We start from the raw sequence: 18,285 nt of genomic DNA, 5'->3' as shown, positions 1-18,285 counted from the left end.
TGAAGAAAGTTAAAACTCCATGGGAAGGCCCTCAAATTCGAACCGCTGGAGGACACCTCATCACGCCGACTGGAATCCGCACGGCAAGAATAACCATTCATGACAAGACTTACCCTGCCACCTTCGTTATCCTCCAACAGTGTTCACGAGACGTCATTCTCGGTATGGACTTCCTGAACCAACACGGCACAATCATCGACCTGAAGTCGAAGTCAATAACGCTGTCGGAAGATAAAGCGATACTGCCGGAGAGCCCTCGTATTCACTACGCCTTGAGTGTGCTCGAAGACCAAGTGAGCATCCCGCCTCGCTCCAGCATTGTTATTTCGGTCGGCACCGAAACACCCGCTGACGTAGAAGGCGTCATCGAAGGCGACCAACGTCTACTGCTAGACCGTGAAATTTGCGTCGCAAGTGGTATCGCTCGACTGCATGGAGGGAAAACTGAAGTGTTGCTGACAAACTTTAGCCAGGAGTTCAAGCACATCAACAAGGGCACGACGATCGCGTACATCGAGGAAATTCTGGAAAACAGTAATGCGTTTGTCCTCTCGGATTCCGCCGTATCTACCCCGACGACGATGGTTCCCGAACCAGACTACGACATTAATCCAAGTCTCCACCGTGATTAAGCAACAGCAGCTCAGAAGTCTGCTCCGACGATACAAAGGCTGCTTTTCGACGTCGTCGAGGATTCGACAAACACCAGTCGCCAAGCATCGCATAATCGCCGAGGAGTGCGCTCGACCACTCCGCCAGAGCCCTTGCCGAGTTTCGCCGCGAGAACGTGCAGCTATAAGAGAACAAGTCGACGAAATGCTGCGCAACGACATCATCCAGCCGTCGAAAAGCCCGTGGGCATCCCCTGTTGTCCTGGTAAAGAAAAAGGACGGAACCCTACGTTTCTGCGTCGATTATCGTCGTCTGAACAAGATCACGAAGAAGGACGTATACCCCCTCTCACGAATAGACGACGCATTGGATCAGCTCTCCAACGCTAAATACTTCTCGTCGATGGACCTCAAGTCTGGCTATTGGCAAATAGAAGTCGACGAAAGAGATCGCGAAAAGACGGCCTTCATCACCCCAGACGGCCTCTACGAGTTCAAGGTTATGCCATTCGGACTGTGCTCGGCGCCTGCAACGCTCCAGCGCGTCATGGACACGGTGTTAGCAGGATTGAAGTGGCAGACCTGTCTCGTTTACTTGGATGACGTCGTCGTCTTCGCCGAAAATTTCGACGATCACCTCAAGCGGCTTGCGACAGTACTAGAGGCCATCAAGTCGTCAGGGCTTACTCTGAAGCCGGAAAAATGCCGCTTCGCTTACGATGAGCTTCTGTTCCTAGGCCACGTAATCAGCAAATCTGGTGTCCGTCCAGACCCGCAAAAGACAGCTGCCATCGCACAGTTCCCGCAACCCATCAACAAGAAGGCAGTGCGTAGATTCCTTGGCATGTGTGCCTACTACAGGCGCTTTGTCAAGGACTTTTCACGCATCGCCGAGCCGTTGACACGTCTAACTAAATGTGATGTTGAGTTCAAGTGGGAAACGCCGCAGGCCGACGCATTGGAAGAACTCAAACGACGCATGCAGTCGCCGCCGGTACTTGCGCACTTCGACGAGTACGCCGATACAGAAATCCATACTGACGCCAGTAGCCTCGGCCTCGGTGCCGTTCTAGTCCAGAGAAGAAACGGAGTCGAACAAGTGATAGCTTACGCTAGCCGGTCGCTGTCAAAAGCGGAAGGCAACTATTCTACGACCGAAAAGGAATGCCTAGCCATCGTTTGGGCTACAGCTAAATTTCGCCCTTATCTTTATGGCAGGCCATTCAAAGTCGTCAGTGACCATCACGCGTTGTGTTGGCTAGCGAATATAAAGGATCCTTCAGGACGACTGGCGCGGTGGAGCCTCAGACTACAAGAATACGGCATCACTGTAACCTACAAGTCCGGACGAAAACACTCCGATGCCGATTGCTTATCACGCGCCCCCATTGACCCGCCGCCGCAAGACGACGAGAATGACGACGCCTTCCTTGGAATGATAAGTGCAGAAGGCTTCGCTGAACAGCAACGGGCAGATCCGGAGCTAAAAGGCCTCGTCGAATATTTGGAAGGGCACACCGACGTTGTCCCGAGGGCATTTAAGCGCGGATTATCTTCCTTCACGCTTCAAAACAATCTACTCGTGAAGAACTTCTCACCAGTCCGCGCCAACTACCTTCTTGTTGTCCCGTCAGGACTTCGTCCAGAAGTATTGCACGCCCTACATGACGATCCGACCGCTGGACACCTCGGATTTTCCCGGACACTATCGAAGATACAAGAAAAGTGGGCCGTCCAGCGGGCCAGGGCCGTTGCCGAGGATCTCGAAAGATCTTCCTCGGGCGATGGACCCCTGGCAGCCTAGCCCCGGGCACCAACATCAACAACCGTTGGACAAATAAAGTTTATTCCTATCCTATTATTGGCCGCGCCTGACCGCCGACGTCGCCCGTTATGTCAGGACATGCCGAGACTGTCAGCGACGCAAGACACCGCCGACAAGGCCAGCCGGATTACTACAGCCAATCGAGCCTCCTTGCCGACCATTCCAGCAGATCGGGATGGACTTGCTGGGACCCTTTCCGACTTCAACAACCGGAAATAAGTGGATCGTCGTGGCGACGGACTACCTCACCCGCTTCGCTGAAACTAAAGCACTGCCGAAAGGTAGCGCAGCCGAAGTGGCGAAATTCTTTGTCGAAAACATCCTGCTGCGACATGGCGCCCCAGGAGTCCTCATCACCGACAGAGGAACGGCCTTTACAGCGGAGCTCACCCAAGCCATCCTGAAATACAGTCAGACAAGGCACAGGAGGACAACGGCCTACCATCCGCAGACGAATGGTCTTACGGAGCGGCTGAATAAGACCCTCGCCGACATGCTAGCGATGTACGTCGACGTCGAACACAAGACCTGGGATGCTGTCCTGCCGTACGTAACATTCGCTTACAACACGGCGGTGCAAGAAACACAGATCACGCCGTTCAAGCTGGTCTACGGCAGGAAACCGACGACGACGCTCGACGCCATGCTGCCGCACGTCACTGACGAGGAGAACCTTGACGTCGCTACCTATCTCCAGCGCGCCGAAGAAGCCCGACAGCTCGCCCGCCTGCGAATAAAGAACCAGAAGAGGACCGACAGCCGACACTACAACCTCCGACGACGCTTCGTCGAGTACCAGCCCGGTGACCGTGTTTGGGTTTGGACCTCTATACGCCGACGAGGACTCAGTGAGAAACTACTGCGACGCTATTTCGGACCCTACAAGGTCATCCGACGTATTGGCGCGCTGGACTATGAGGTCGTGCCTGACGGCATTTCGCTATCACAGCGGCGCCGCTCACGACCTGAAATAGCCCACGTTGTGCGACTCAAGCCGTACTACCAGCGTTAATGAACTTTGGGGCTTCGCGTAACTGACCTTTGGACTTTGTTTCTTTTCGTTGTTTTGTTACTTATGTTTAATAAGTGTCCTTTTGTGTTTCGCTCTCTTATATTTGTAGCATCGGGACGATGCTTTTTAAGAGGGGGGTATTGACACATGTACTTATCTGTGTCGGGCAACCACGTTTCGCCGCCTAACAAATGTAATCGCACAGCGTGGGACGCGCCTGCATGTATCCGAAGTGTCTGGAAAGTTATCGATGCTTCTATCCGCTGTTTGTTGTCGCCGAACCTTATGTTATCTGATTTCATCGCGTGACGCGAATGGTGTAGAACTTTGTGGAAGGCACGCGGGTCCGAATGATTAATCTGGAACATTCGACGACTGCTCTATAAAAGCCGACGCGCTTGACCCGCTGATCAGATTTTCGACGATCGCCGACCGTGTTCGGCGCTATCGTTGTGCTATAAGTGTAGCCTCTTTTGGGGGCACAGGTTCGCCCAATAAAGTTTTGTCTTTCACAGTATTACAACTGCGTTCTTCAACGTCACCACCACGTGACAATAGTCTAACAGCAAGCTCTAAGTTTATTGACAGAGTGAATGTCGGAGACAAAGGAAAGAAAAAAGAAAACATTATGCGAATCCCTCGCACTGGGGGCGTCGATGTAAGATAACCTTCCTGTTCTGTTGGCTTTGATTGGCGATAATTAGCGGTACTGTTGACGACGAATGTTTCATTTCTTGAACGTGTAGACCAACACGAGAGTGGTGAGTTGGTGACTAACATTCCCTTGCGTGCACCACTGCTGTTTGTCTGCGTAGTACACAGAACACATAGGGGAGGTGTTTTGCTTGAAGTATTGTTTTGCGCCATACTTCATAACCTGTGAGAGAGCTGAGCATATTCATTGCCTCACATGGCGAATCGTGGCGGAAGTATGAAAATTTCATTTACTTATTGGGCTGTATGCGCGAAAACAACAATCGGGTTATGAGGCACGCTTCAGTGGTGGACACCGGAGTTATTTTGACAACTTTGTGTTTTTTGACGTGTCCCTAAATCTAAGTGCACGAGCGTTTTTATTTTGCCGCCGCCCAAATGCGGAGACCGCAGTCTTGATCAAACCTACGACCTCGAGCAATGCTATAGCAGCAAAGCTACGGAGGCGGGCACAGAAGTGTTGGTTTGACGTGCGACCGCTTCCTTAGTGTCGCCTTGACCCAGCGGTGCAATTGAAATAAGGCAGCTCTGCTTCTACACACCCTGCATAAATTGGCCGCTTGACAAATCTGCATGGTGCTTATTTTTCAGAAACAGCAAAGACGTACCGCACCGTCCCTTGGACTTAAATTTTAACCCCGTTTGCCAGCAATCGCTGTCGTTTCTTTTCCCTACAACCCCTCCCCCACCCTTTGTATGAGAAATGCTGGCGAATTAAGGATGGCAAGGCTGATGATATTCACTCGTTTCGCGACTGCGTGGGCTCTACCCGTTCTCTGCCTCCTCTCTCCCCTCATCCCTACTATATTCTGCCTAGCTTCCTTCTGGACTTGCACCCTAGTAGAAAGATAAGCGCTGCAATTTCTGCAATGCTCTGGCGGGGGTAGGGTAGATAGAGGGAGGTCATGGATAATTACAGCTCTTAAAGAGCCCCTCACCAGGTCTGGCCGTCTTGAGCTTACAAGCGCAAAACATACATAGCTTGATAACGATCGTGTCTGAAAAGTATCACATCGCTAAGCCCCACGGAAAGACGTAAAATTTCAAACCGAACGCAATTTTCCTTTATCCTCGCGGCCGCCGCGCTCCAAGCCGGAGTATGACTTTTTACACGTGCTGGTGGACCTACGTGCACGTGTTTGCACTGTGACGTCGCTCGTGGGGACACGTCACTTCGAGAATTATTCAAGGCAACAGCTGTCATATGTGTAATACTGTTGCGTATACCCTGCTGTGGTATACACGCTGCATGATGATCCATACGTTTGCACTTTACGAAACGTAAGCGTCGATGCGCGATGCCGAGACAAACCTCGTTCTCCTCTTCTTCAGTCCCCTTGCTGTGCCACACCATGTGGTATTACTCCCTCTTCAAAAAAGAAGCATAGAGTAGCAGCAATTAGAGTAAAAAAGTAGCAATTAAAGCTTAGAGAAATAATAAGAAACAAACCGAATGTACGCATGTTTTACAGCGAAGCTGTATCCTCTACCGTCCAAGGAAATTTTCGTGTCGTAAGCAAAACAAAAAAAAACTTCCCATGCGTGGGCCGATGCCGAAATAAGTGCAATACCAGCCCCACCCGCGACGGAGGTGAAGCAGGTGTTAAGCACTCCCCATGCCTGGGTTGATACCGAAGATAGTGCAATAGCGGCCCGACTCACGGTTTACGTACAGCTCGTCATTAAGGGGCCCACATACACAGCTTCGCTGGTCATCCTTCTTCACAGAGTGGAAGGGCACTTAGATTTTTTGTTTACCTCTCACCGCAGCGAGAGAGATGTACTTCCGTTTCGTCCGCTTGTTGTACGTCTTGAAGTCGAGCGCGAAGACACCGAAACTATGTCATTTTGTACCGTGTTCCAGTGTGGCATCATGCTCTGTGATCCGCTTGTGTGCGACTCAGTCTTCGTGTAGAACTGACTTAAAATGCTAGTCAGGTGTCCTCGTTCACAGGGCGAAAAATCGTGCGCTGCGCGAAACGAGACAATCACAACAGATCGTGCGCGACGCCGTCAGTGTATCGCTAGGCAGTGCAGCTCGCCTCCGGAAATCAGGGGTTCACGCAACTGAAGCATTTCTACCTTGGCTATTAATGAGCCGATGTGAAAAATTTTTGCGGCAGAACGCTCCCTAGAAGGCACGTAACAACTTTCAGCGTATAACCAAAATTTGCTATGGGGCCTGGCGAGGGGCCTGCCCTTACAAAAATTTTTAATGTGTTTTTTTAGAAAGTCTTTTGAATTTTCTCTATAGAACTCTATTGTGTTTATTTTGATTGCCTATAGAATTTTCCTATAGAGTTCCAAAAGTTATTTGGCCACCGCGTTCTTATAGGAACTCTAAAGACACATTTCTATAGAACGTTTCTATGGAGTTGCTTTAGAGATGCTAAAGACAAATTTCTATAGAATATTTCTATCGAGTTTCTTTAGAGATGCTAAAGACAAATTTCTATAGAATATTTTTATCGAGTTGCTTTAGAGATGCTAAAGACAAATTTCTATAGAATATTTCTATCGAGTTGCTTTAGAGATGCTAAAGAGAAATTTTTATAGAATATTTCTATCGAGTTTCTTTAGAGATGCTAAAGCCAAATTTCTATAGAATATTTCTATCGAGTTGCTTTAGAGATGCTAAGGACAAAATTCTATAGAATATTTCTATGCAGTTGCTTTCGAGTTCCTACAAGCAAATGCTATAAAAGCTAGGCCGATGTGTGTAAAGTACTTGCAATTTACCAAAGTTCTACTGTAGGCAATAAGGACTACAGTAAATGCAGCGGCAAAATAATTGGTGCTACAACCACAAAGTATTCAGTTTGAAATGTTTATTGCACTTCAGACTAGATACATGCTTCATATATGTGACATACACGCTTCAGACTAGAACTTGCAACACACAAACTGTAGCTGCCAACATGCTTCTCAGGTCAAGCTGGTGGTGCGAACACATGAAACACGAGGTAAAAAAGTCAGTGGCAGACTTGATTACAGTTGACGCCTTGCAATAACAGGCTTGACTAGGACAAGAAACCATACCATTAAAACTACTAAATGAGTGCCTGTTCCAGCAGTGCACATTAAATGGTTGGATACTAAAGCCTGAGAATAGACTGATATGAATGTGCACTGCAATGTTGTGTCAGCCTGACGAAACGACATAGCATTTTAGTCTGTTTCAGTGCAAAAATAACACTGTCAGTCCCTGCAAAAATGTGGCAAATAGTGGCTGGCTTTCCCACATGAGTACACCGTATACCGAAACCACACAGCATTTTAGTCTGTGTATGTGTAAAATTAGCATTGGCAGGCCCTGCAAAAATGTGGCAAACAGTGGTTTTTATAGAGCAGTACACCATATATCGTACAAAGTTTAAAAGCTTGTATTTCGTTTTAAGGGAAACAATTTTGAGATCAGAGCCAATATTCTAAAATTAGGGTGAGAAATACAAACCAGACCGACACACGCAATGACTAAAAAAGAGATTTAGCTCGGGAGCTCCTATGTAATGCACATGAACAGTAAAATCGTTTTTCTCGGCAGCTATGGAACCAAATTTGATGAGGTTGATACATTTAAAAATGTGTAAATGCAACGATATTTCTTCATTTTACCTGATTCCTCGCTGGAAAACTGCACAGTATTAATGAGATATGAATAAATAAATATTAAGTGAATAAGTAAACAAATAAATATTGCGGTTTGTCTTATCATTCCACCACCAGCATGACCTGTATGGAGCTTTGGCCACTGCTCACATGTTGCAAGTTCATTCTTACATGATCACCTGCTATTTCACTTCCCAGGAAAGGAGCGAGGAAAGGCTAGTTTTTGGCCTCATTTGGTCCATCTAGTAATCGGCGACGGTGGAGCCTGGAAAATACAATTGAAATTAATTTTCAAAAGGTGTAATGAACATTCAGCCATAACGTATTATCAGGCACAAACATGCGACAAATATGTATATAGTTGTAGCATTATGCTAAGTTTCATTTCAGTATTTCAGAAAAAATTATAACAGAAAAGTGGCAGAGCACCCCACCTCCCCACCATTCTGCCAAACAGCGGGGGTTCTTTTGAGAATCACTTTTGAGAATATTTTTACTTCCCCAAGAGTTTGTGACATCAGCACTGGGCCAATGTGCCTGGCACTAGAATATCATTGCTGATGACAAAAAGTATCTCCAAACGACAACAGCCTAGTCACACATTAATCTCATCTTGCAATGACAACACATTCCCATTTATAACATAAGCAAGCAGGAACACCCATGAGCTGAGTCCTATACAGACGTCACACTATGCATAGGAAACAAATTTTTTGAAAAGAAGGGAATGACTTCATGGCTTCTATTGTTGAGCGGTAGACAAAATTAATATTCCATCCGCTGTTAGCCATAGTTGATATGTACTATGCTTAATATGCCAATAATAAATTTCTTACATGGAACTTGGGCAATCATGATGATGCATGTAAGTATCCATTGTATGGGGACCAACAATGTTTTGAGTTGTTTTCGCAAATTATGATGGATAACTGCCAATTTGTGCTATTTGGAACACAGTCGCAGTGTCACTGTCAGATACAATGGACACAGTATATTCATGCTTTTTGAGTTACTGAAACAATTAGTTTCTAATCTAGTACGGGTATGTACACTGATATGTATCCTAAACGCAATGAAAAGACTTCCCAATTGCAATTGAAAAGTTAATTCAGTTTTAATTAAAACGGGTCCTTCTTGCAACATAGCATGTGAAAAACAGAAAACAAAAATTATACTAATTATGTAACTTTGAAAATTGATTGCATAACTGCTCTATAGGTCAAGCAGAAAATCTGACAAGAAATAATGTGCCTTAAGCTAGTTGCAACAAACAAATTTGCTACTAGGAATGTTGCGGACAATTGGTTGCCATAGCTGAACAAAACAGATGAACAGTCTGTATCTGGCGCGCAGCCCCAGTCCCATCGGTGCATGGTCAAGTGGGACGAACATACTGGTCCGGGGAGTGAATTATGGTGCTGTCTTAGGCAAGTATTGAGGCACCGGCCAATCTGCTGCATGTACATTTGACCAAATATACACGATCGCAAGAATAGACTACACTATCCCTGAAAGACACAAGACAAATTTAGTGGTACCTAAGCAAGCCTTTGTTGTCAGGGTGCCTGTATGCACAGCAGTGTGCAAGAGAATTGAGAAAGGCAAGCAGGCAAGGGAGGCTTGCTCGGTGAAAGATACCACCAAATTTGTTGTGTGTGTCACAGGCAGTGTACTGTATCCCTTTCACATGTGGTCAAGCGTACATAGAGCAAACTGGCCGGTATCTTATGTGTATAAGAGATCACCATGTTTCATTCAAAAGACCAGTATGGTCGTCCAACTTGGCCGTACATTTCCACAACGGGGCTTCATGTTGGATTACAATCGTTCATCTGTTTTCATCCACCGTAAAAATTGACAAGTGAAATCGATGAGGCATACCACATATATAGTAAGACATGTGGGTGAGCCCCCATTTTTAATGCAACAAACAAAAAAGGCATCCTGTGTAGGTCACAAGGGATCCATATCAGTCTGTGCCTATGTACTACTAAAGTAAATGCAGCATAGTAAATACTGACCTTCATATTAATTTTCAAGAAATTAAAGCTCATCAAATATGTATTTTGCAGTGGCTGTTATTATGGGAACAGATAAGTAACTGTAAAGATGTCAATGATAAACAATGGTGTGCACACTACGTGCTTAGACCTGTGACATATTCAGCCCACTACACTTCGAATTCCCACATGCACAGAAAACTGCACGAGATTGTAGCACAAGCAGAAAAAAATTATGCAAAAAAGGGGTACAGCATAGGAAATAGTTTTCAACGAATAAAACCACAATAAGAAGTCATAAATATACTACGTACAAGGCAAAAATTATATTTAACTTGCAGGTAAGCAACTTATGCAAAAGAAATACTAAACATCAGGAAAGGTTAGGTATAGTTTTATGCAGAACACAGTAATGTGGGCATAATGGTTATGCAGACAAATAGGCAGCAAGTTCAATGAAGTTGCATAAATATTTAGTATCTTTAGTAAGCTGCATTAAGTAATGTGTTGATAAACTTCACCATGAATGACACTAAGCCCACTTTGTGGAACACGTACATTTCATACACACCTGACATGACCATCCAGATCACACGCCATGCTGCTGCAGCCATATATCCACAGGGTCTGCATTTCTGGGGGCTCCTCGATCTTGTAGTTTATGTTGTGGGTCACGGCCTCGCCACTACAAAATGAGTTCTATGTTAGCTTATAGCAGTGGCACAATAAAGCTGCGATATCGTGAAAACATGCAATGAGCACCTAAAAGAGTCATGAAAACAATGTCTGCACTAATGTGGAAAGAAAGCAAATGCTTGAAATCATCGAATGTCATGATAATAGGGACCTCTACATCAAATAAAATTTTGGACGCGCCGCAGCAGCAGATTACAATCTAATCTTAATGTTTTCTTTTTTCCATTACTTAGTATAGGCAACTTTCCCCTGTCATGTTTAGTTAAGTCAGTTATGTCAACACATCTTGTATTGGAAATAAAGCTGTACTAGTAGCAAGCTGTGATTGGCTGACATTTCTTTCCCTAGAAGTGTTCGTTAACCAAAAAAGTCGTAAGCAGAGATCGTGCACAACGTCGAAGCATTTATAAGTGAGGAAACGTCATTGAAAAAAGAATCGATGAAGAGGTAGACGGGTCGTGACTGTGCAACCTTAGCAGAAAAGCGGGAGCTCACGCACAGCTGCGGTGAACACGATTTCCGAAACTTTTCTCAGCGGAAGCAAACGCTTATCAGGATTATCAATTCCGCACTGTGGCAATAGAGTTGCGTACACAATTCTTACAACCAGTGCGTAGCAAGTATCAGCACAGGGTTCACTGTTGTCGTGGGTGTTCCACTTCCTACATTCGCAAGGCACTCTACACACACGGGAAGCACACACACAACACGCATGAACGCACGTGTAGTTGGCGAGCACGATTGCTTACCGTTTCAACAGTACGACGAGGTCGAAAGGCGCTCTCCAAGTTTCCAGTGATGCGTCTGCGATGTTACTTGCAGCATACAAGCGGCTGGGTAGTGGACGAGCTGATGCACGCTAATAATACACATTACTTCTTTGCGCCGTCCACCACTTTCCACGACAACCAGCGGAGACAAAGGGAACGCACTCCACGGCATGAAAATCGTTGGTCCACATTTAGCTGGCGCGCCACGCATACGACGTGTTTACAGCGAGACTCAAGCCATCTTCTGGCACTTTCGTGCTCGCGAACTACGTCTCATTTCATTACAGCAAATCTAATAACACACGATCAAACAAACACATCGAAGCAGCTCGCACAACCGTTGAAGACGGAGCAATAACAACAAGCCGTACCTTCGTATTCTACCGGACGCGTAGAATACGAAAATACCGGCGCCGCCAGCGCCGCCTGTATAATAGTGGTGGCTGTTGTGGCCTCCGTGATTCCTACAATAATATCCACTACAGCAGATCTTGCGCCACTTTGGGCCGAACTACATAGATATGTTGCGAGACAAGAAGAAACATTGACATGCTCATATTGTGTGCTATAGTTTAGGGCAGAAATAAACTACATGCAGTATTCTTGCTTTTGAATCGCTTATGCCGCATGCACTCAGCAAAAAGCATGGCCTTCAAGATCTGAACAATTTACCCTGAGTAAGCTATCGTTGGGGTGTGATTTTAACGATTTCAACCTCGGTCACTGGCCTTAAAGCCCTTACTGACTTTATGCGCAGCCGTTACCTGCACTACCTGCGCCCTCACTTCGTTTCTCATTGAAGTAACTTCCTGCTGTCGTTTAAATGTAGCCCAGAAATTGTCGACACAACCTCAGAGGTACACATGTGCAGTGTGTGATGTTTCCGTGCGCTTGTGTCCGTCGTACAGCAACAAATATACGATGATTTTTAATTTTACCCGTGAGGCACAGGTTACGTTTATGTGTTCCGTATCTTGCTTTCGTGGCGATGTGGTTATCGTGCGCGGATCGCGCTCATGTGGTCCGTGCCTTCTGTGTGCATTGTGGGACCCACGAAGATTCCTCGAAAAAAAAAACTTCGTTTCTGCAGCGTGCATTTGTCGCATTTGAGTATCGTGTGCCAGAAATGTGCGGCGGCGTTCGATGTGTTCCCGCCCCAAGTGCTGCAGTCACTGCATGCCAGCAAATAGATATGACGCGGCTGCTAACGCGCAGTTTTGCTTAGTGTTTCTTGGTATACATCTTTGTGATTTACCTGCATATGCGATAGAAACTACAATGCGCGCTTCCATTATATTTCTATGGTTTTCCTCATTTCAATTAGTGTGATCTTCGCCTTCTTCAATGAGTGTCTTTTTAACGATGCTCTTGCTTGATAGTAAAAAACCTCTGAAATGCCGATTGCAAGAACCAGCGTCTAGAAGAGGCTAATGTGGAGATCAACGCCCAGGGAGCTCCAGAGGCCATCGTGCAAATTCGACGAGGTGCAAAGGTCCAAACGAGTTTCTCGCGTTCTTCCTCTCTGCGACGCTCCTTCCATGTAGAACCATCCCGGACACTGAGCAACTTTCGAGAAAAAAGAAACGCTTCGCTTTAAACGAACGCTCAATTGCGCACGGCAGTATATATCACGGACGTGGGTGCGGGGCTAGGGAAGCAAGGAAACCGCCACAACAAACAGATGGAAGGGCAAGTAGTAGAATGGCCTCGAAACACAGGCAGAAACGGAAAATAGGAATATTGAAGGCCGCCGCGCCGTTCGACAAACCGGTGTATGTTCGAGAGTGTGACAGCGACTAATGGAACATAATGTTAAGAAGGGGAGTGGAGCGATGGATACGAGGGGGCAACGCACATTAAAGGCGTCGAGAACGAAGATGGCCGATAATTATGGATATAGGGAGCGCGTCTCGTCACTCCCTGATCGCTCAACACCACACAGCCGTGGCCAGTCGCCTAGCTGAGGTTCACCTACCACGTGGTAACACGTGCTGCTTGCTGTGGAGAGCTCATCCTAAATAAACGTCTCAGCCATCTTCAGAATAGACGGAATTGTCAGGAGACACGATGCTTTCATATCTCTAGGAGCTACTGGCCCTCATTTTACTGCGAACCACGGATGCCGGGATATTAACATAGGCTACTAAACAGGAAGCAGACGTACTACGGACTGTCTGCCTCATCGGCTCCCGAGTGTGATCAAATAACATTGTGTTGCGTGATGACTACAATACCATGATTGCAAGTTACTTCCAACATCTCTTCAAACAAGTCCGACAGCAGGTCAGCAAAAGGGAGTGAAACTTTCGTCATAAACTATCGAAGTTCGAGCACAAAGCTTCGTTCCTTTATTTTTAAATCTAGAATAATATAGTGTTCCCACAACGCCGAAAACGCGATTGGGTGATATGAAACTTTCAAAATAGTGCCTGCCCTCTCCCGTACGGAACCGTGGCCGTACCGCTCACTAGAATGTCGGGCTGGAAAGCAACGGTGATGTCCGTTGTTACGTGGGCTGCAACAAGTCTGGCCTGCAAACGAGGAGAGACACGATCGAGCGCTGTCTTGTTTTCGTATGACCCCGTTTTTAACGCTGTTCGTTTTTCCATGTCATATACCAGCTAGGCCATCGACATACTATATAAATCCGTAAATTTGTAAACAAACTATAATTTTTATTACCATTAATTTTAAGATTGGCATAAGTATGATAGCACAATTTACTGCGAAGTGGTTGCAAAACGTGCGTCCTCATTGTTAAAGCATTCTTGTGTGTGGAGTTTGCGTGATGTACAGCCTCCACACAAACACATGCGCGCGCACACGCAAACAGGCGCACACGCGCGCGCATACACACGCACACACATGTACACACACACATGTATATATTGAAATGGGGTTTATTGTAGCTCGTTCGAGGGATCGCAGGTAGCTCTAGATCACGAGTCCTAGCGCTTCGCATCAACAACCCGCGCTCGTGTCTCGCGCCGCAGCGGTGGCAGTCCGCACAGTGCCACATGCATATTACCCACTACAACTACCCCCGGGGCGAAGAGGAGCCATCCTGGCGACCTAAGGCGATGATACGATAAGGGGGTCGTGGTACGGCTTCAGGCGGCTGACGTGAACAGTCTCGCGGCCACGGCGGCGTTTGTCCGAAGATGGCGTCACCGGTTCGACCACATAATTTACAGGCGAAGTACACGCGACGACCCGGTAGGGACCTTGATATTTCGGAGCAAGCTTTGGGCTAAGGCCTGGAGCTTGGAAGGGCAGCCGAAGCCAGACGTGAGAGTCCACGGCGAAGGACTGTGTGGGCTGATCGTTGTCGTGGCGATCTTTGTGGATTCCTTGGGTATCCGACGTGAACGAGCGAGCCAGCTGGCGGCACTCTTCAGCATGGCGAGCAACTTCGGAAAGAGGGGTGAATTCAGAGGCATCCGGGTGATATGGTAGTACGGTGTCGAGGGTAGTGGATGGTTCACGCCCATAAAGAAGGAAAAATGGTGAGAAGCCTGTGGTAGCCTGAACGGCGGTATTGTATGCGTACGTCACAAAAGGGAGGACATCGTCCCAATTTGAATGATCCGACGCAACATACATGGTGAGCATGTCCCCAAGGGTGCGGTTGAATCGTTCCGTTAGACCGTTAGTTTGTGGGTGATACGCCGTAGTGGTGCGGTGAATAGTGCGGCACGCGGCGAGTAGCTCATTAATAACTTCGGACAAGAAGACACGGCCTCGGTCACTGAGTAGTTCTCGCGGTGCGCCGTGCCGTAAGACGAAATGCCGTAAGATGAATGCGGCGACGTCGCGAGCAGCAGCCGAAGCAAGTGCAGCAGTTTCAGCATATCTTGTCAGGTGGTCGACTGCGACAATTATCCAACGATTTCCGGCAGCACTGCACGGAAGAGGCCCATAAAGGTCGATGCCAACCCGATCAAAAGGACGTGCAGGACACGGTAAAGGTTGCAGAGGGCCTGTCGGATGAGAAGATGTCTTGCGTCGCTGACAGGCTGCACATGACCGAATGTATTTGCGGACATAAGAATACATGCCGCGCCAGTAGTACCGCTGGCGGAGCCGCTCGTAGGTTTTCAGGACGCCAGCATGAGCTTGTTGTGGGTCTGCATGGAAATACGTGCATACGTCGGAACGCAAATGGCGAGGGAGGACTAGCAGCCATTTGCGACCGTCGGGCTGATAGTTTCGGCGGTACAAGATGGCGTCCCGTAGCACGAAGTGGGTGGCTTGGCGACGAATGGCTCGAGGGCATGTAGACGTTGAAGAACTGCTAAGAATGTCAATGAGAGACAGAATCCACGGATCTTTTCTCTGTTCAGACGGCATGTCAGTAACAGCAAGCGTAGCAACCGGGCACTCTATGGATGAAGGTGGCCTTTCGTCGGATCGCATGGGCGCACGGGAGAGCGCATCTGCATCAGAATGTTGGCGCCCGGATCGATAAATGACGCGAATGTCAAATTCTTGGATCCGAAGAGCCCAACGTCCAAGACGCCCCGACGGGTCTTTCAGTGACGCAAGCCAGCAGAGCGCGTGGTGGTCTGTCACAACGTCGAACGGACGGCCATACAAGTAAGGGCGAAATTTGTTTAAGGTCCAAACTATAGCTAAACACTCTTTTTCCGTGACAGAATAATTGGATTCTGCCTTCGTGAGAGCACGACTCGCATATGCAACCACATATTCTGGAAAGCCAGGCTTGCGTTGTGCAAGGACGGCCCCAAGACCAACGCCGCTGGCGTCGGTATGAACTTCAGTCGGTGCACTCGGGTCGTAGTGGCGTAGAACAGGCGGTGAGGTAAGCCGACGACGCAAAGTGGTGAAGGCTTGGTCACATGTCGGAGTCCAGTCACGAAGGTCACCAGAGCCAGCCAGGAGCTTCGTCAGGGGAGCGATGATGCAGGCAAAATTGCGCACAAAGCGGCGAAAATAAGAGCAAAGACCGACGAAACTGCGGAGCTCTTTCACTGTAGTCGGCCGCGGAAATTCTGCGACAGCACGAAGTTTGTCAGAGTCGGGAAGGACGCCGTCTTTCGACACGACATGGCCAAGTATGGTCAGCTGGCGGGCTCCGAAGCGGCACTTTTTCAAGTTAAGTTGAAGGCCGGCGGTGGTAAGGCAAGTAAGGACTTCGCGTAGACGAGAGAGGTGAGTGGTGAAATCAGGGGAAAAAACTACCACGTCGTCTAAATAACACAAGCACGTCTTCCATTTGAGGCCTCGTAGAAGATTGTCCATCATCCTTTCGAATGTCGCGGGTGCATTGCAGAGGCCGAATGGCATTACTGTAAACTCATACAGGCCATCAGGCGTAATAAAAGCTGTCTTCGAGCGGTCGGATTCATCCACTGGCACTTGCCAATAGCCCGATCGCAAGTCCAAAGAAGAAAAGAATTCGGCACCATGAAGACAATCCAGGGCGTCATCTATGCGCGGTAGAGGATAGACATCTTTTCGTGTAATCTTGTTGAGGCGACGATAGTCCACACAGAAACGAATCGAGCCATCTTTTTTCTTAATGAGTACTACAGGAGATGACCAAGGGCTGCAGGATGGCTTGATAACACCACGTTCAAGCATGTCTTCAACTTGCTCGGCGATGACACGACGCTCGGTGGATGACACACGGTACGGACGCTGGCGTAATGGTGCGTGGTGTCCCGTATCAATGTGGTGAGAGACGGTACTCGTGCGGCCTAATGATGCTTGGTTGCAGTCAAAAGAGGCGTGAAAATCATTTAAAAGAGTAATAAGCCGCTCACGTTGTGTCGGCTCGAGGTCATCGGCAATAGAGCGACAAAAAACATCCGGTGGTACTCGGTTAGATGGCACATGGGGTGCCAGTGCTGTTACGTTGGCAGTATCCACGTCGTCGGGAACAGGGAACTGCACAATAACGTCAGCGTCCACAGTCTGGATGGTACCAATAGTCTCGCCACAGTGCAAAGCCAAAGTGTACGAATTTGGGTTAGAAATCAGTATTTCTGCACCCCCATGGTGAACCGTGAGGAGGGCGAAAGGCAACAATATAGGCTGGCGGCGAATGAAGACGGCAGCGGGTGAAAACATGACCGTCGCTTCGGCAAGCGATGCGCATGAAAGAGGGACAAATACCGCGCTGTGAGGGGGAAGGTCAGTATCTGAAGCTACACAGATCCTGGTAACATCATGAACTTGAAAGTCGTGAGATGGCAAATCGCATAGAACGGAGAACTGAACCTCAGCACGTGCACAGTCAATGACCGCGTGATGGCGCGACAGAAAATCCCAACCGAGAATCACATCGTGGGAGCAACAAGTTAGCACAAAGAAATCAATCGAATACAAAATGTCTCGAATCAACACCCTGGCAGTGCACATAGCGACTGGCTGAACTTGTTGTGCACTGGCTGTTCTAAGCAATAATACCGAAGGCATCATGGTCACTTTCCGTAATTCATGGCAAAGTTTCTCACTAATCACAGATACAGCAGCACCTGTATCGACGAGCGCAAGACATTTGATGCCATCAACAGACACTTCAATAACGTTAGCGGGGGAAAAACGAGGACTTTGATGTTCCGACGATGACGCAGTTCGTGCCTCAGGAACTGCGGAAATCAGTTTTCCGCCTCAGTAGTACTGGCACTGGGCCTACGACGCATGGGTGAGAGTGAGCGCCGACGAGGGGAAGGTGAGCGACGAGTATTGTAGAGCTGTGACTGCGGTGCTGGTATGTCATCAGCAGCGTAGACTTCCGGTGGTGGTCGTGAAGGCATACGGAAAGGTCGGAAGTCGGAGCTGGGTGGTCGCGCGGTGCCCACGAAGGCCGGCAAGCGCCGGCGGCAGAAGCGCGCTACATGTCCCGGTGTACCGCAGGCATAGCATATTGGGCGGTTGTCAGGAGTGCGCCAAGGATTTGTACCTTGCTGCTGTGCGCTGAAAAAGGCAGCGACCTGCTGGCGAGGCGAGGGCGGATGAGAGAACACCGGCTGGAGAGGCGCTGAAGGCGGAGGTGAGAATCCCGGCAGACGAGGCGCCCGTG

The 18,285-nt window shown here is 48.0% G+C and overlaps 2 long non-coding RNA genes across 2 annotated transcripts in view; one reads left to right on the top strand and one right to left on the bottom strand.

The window, feature by feature from the left end:
- Positions 1-18,285, top strand: part of LOC129382749 (uncharacterized) — a 119,785-nt gene that overhangs the window by 65,208 nt on the left and 36,292 nt on the right. The window lies entirely within an intron of this gene.
- On the bottom strand, positions 6,974-11,588 carry LOC126523577 (uncharacterized). The gene is made up of 3 exons (XR_007597712.3): positions 11,217-11,588; positions 10,343-10,456; positions 6,974-8,036 (listed from the first exon to the last, which is right to left on the bottom strand). It is a non-coding gene; the product is annotated as an uncharacterized lncRNA (long non-coding RNA).

Source organism: Dermacentor andersoni, chromosome 6 (assembly GCF_023375885.2).
Source record: "Dermacentor andersoni chromosome 6, qqDerAnde1_hic_scaffold, whole genome shotgun sequence".
NCBI lineage: Eukaryota > Metazoa > Arthropoda > Arachnida > Ixodida > Ixodidae > Dermacentor > Dermacentor andersoni.
This window is presented reverse-complemented; position numbering and strand designations above follow the sequence as displayed.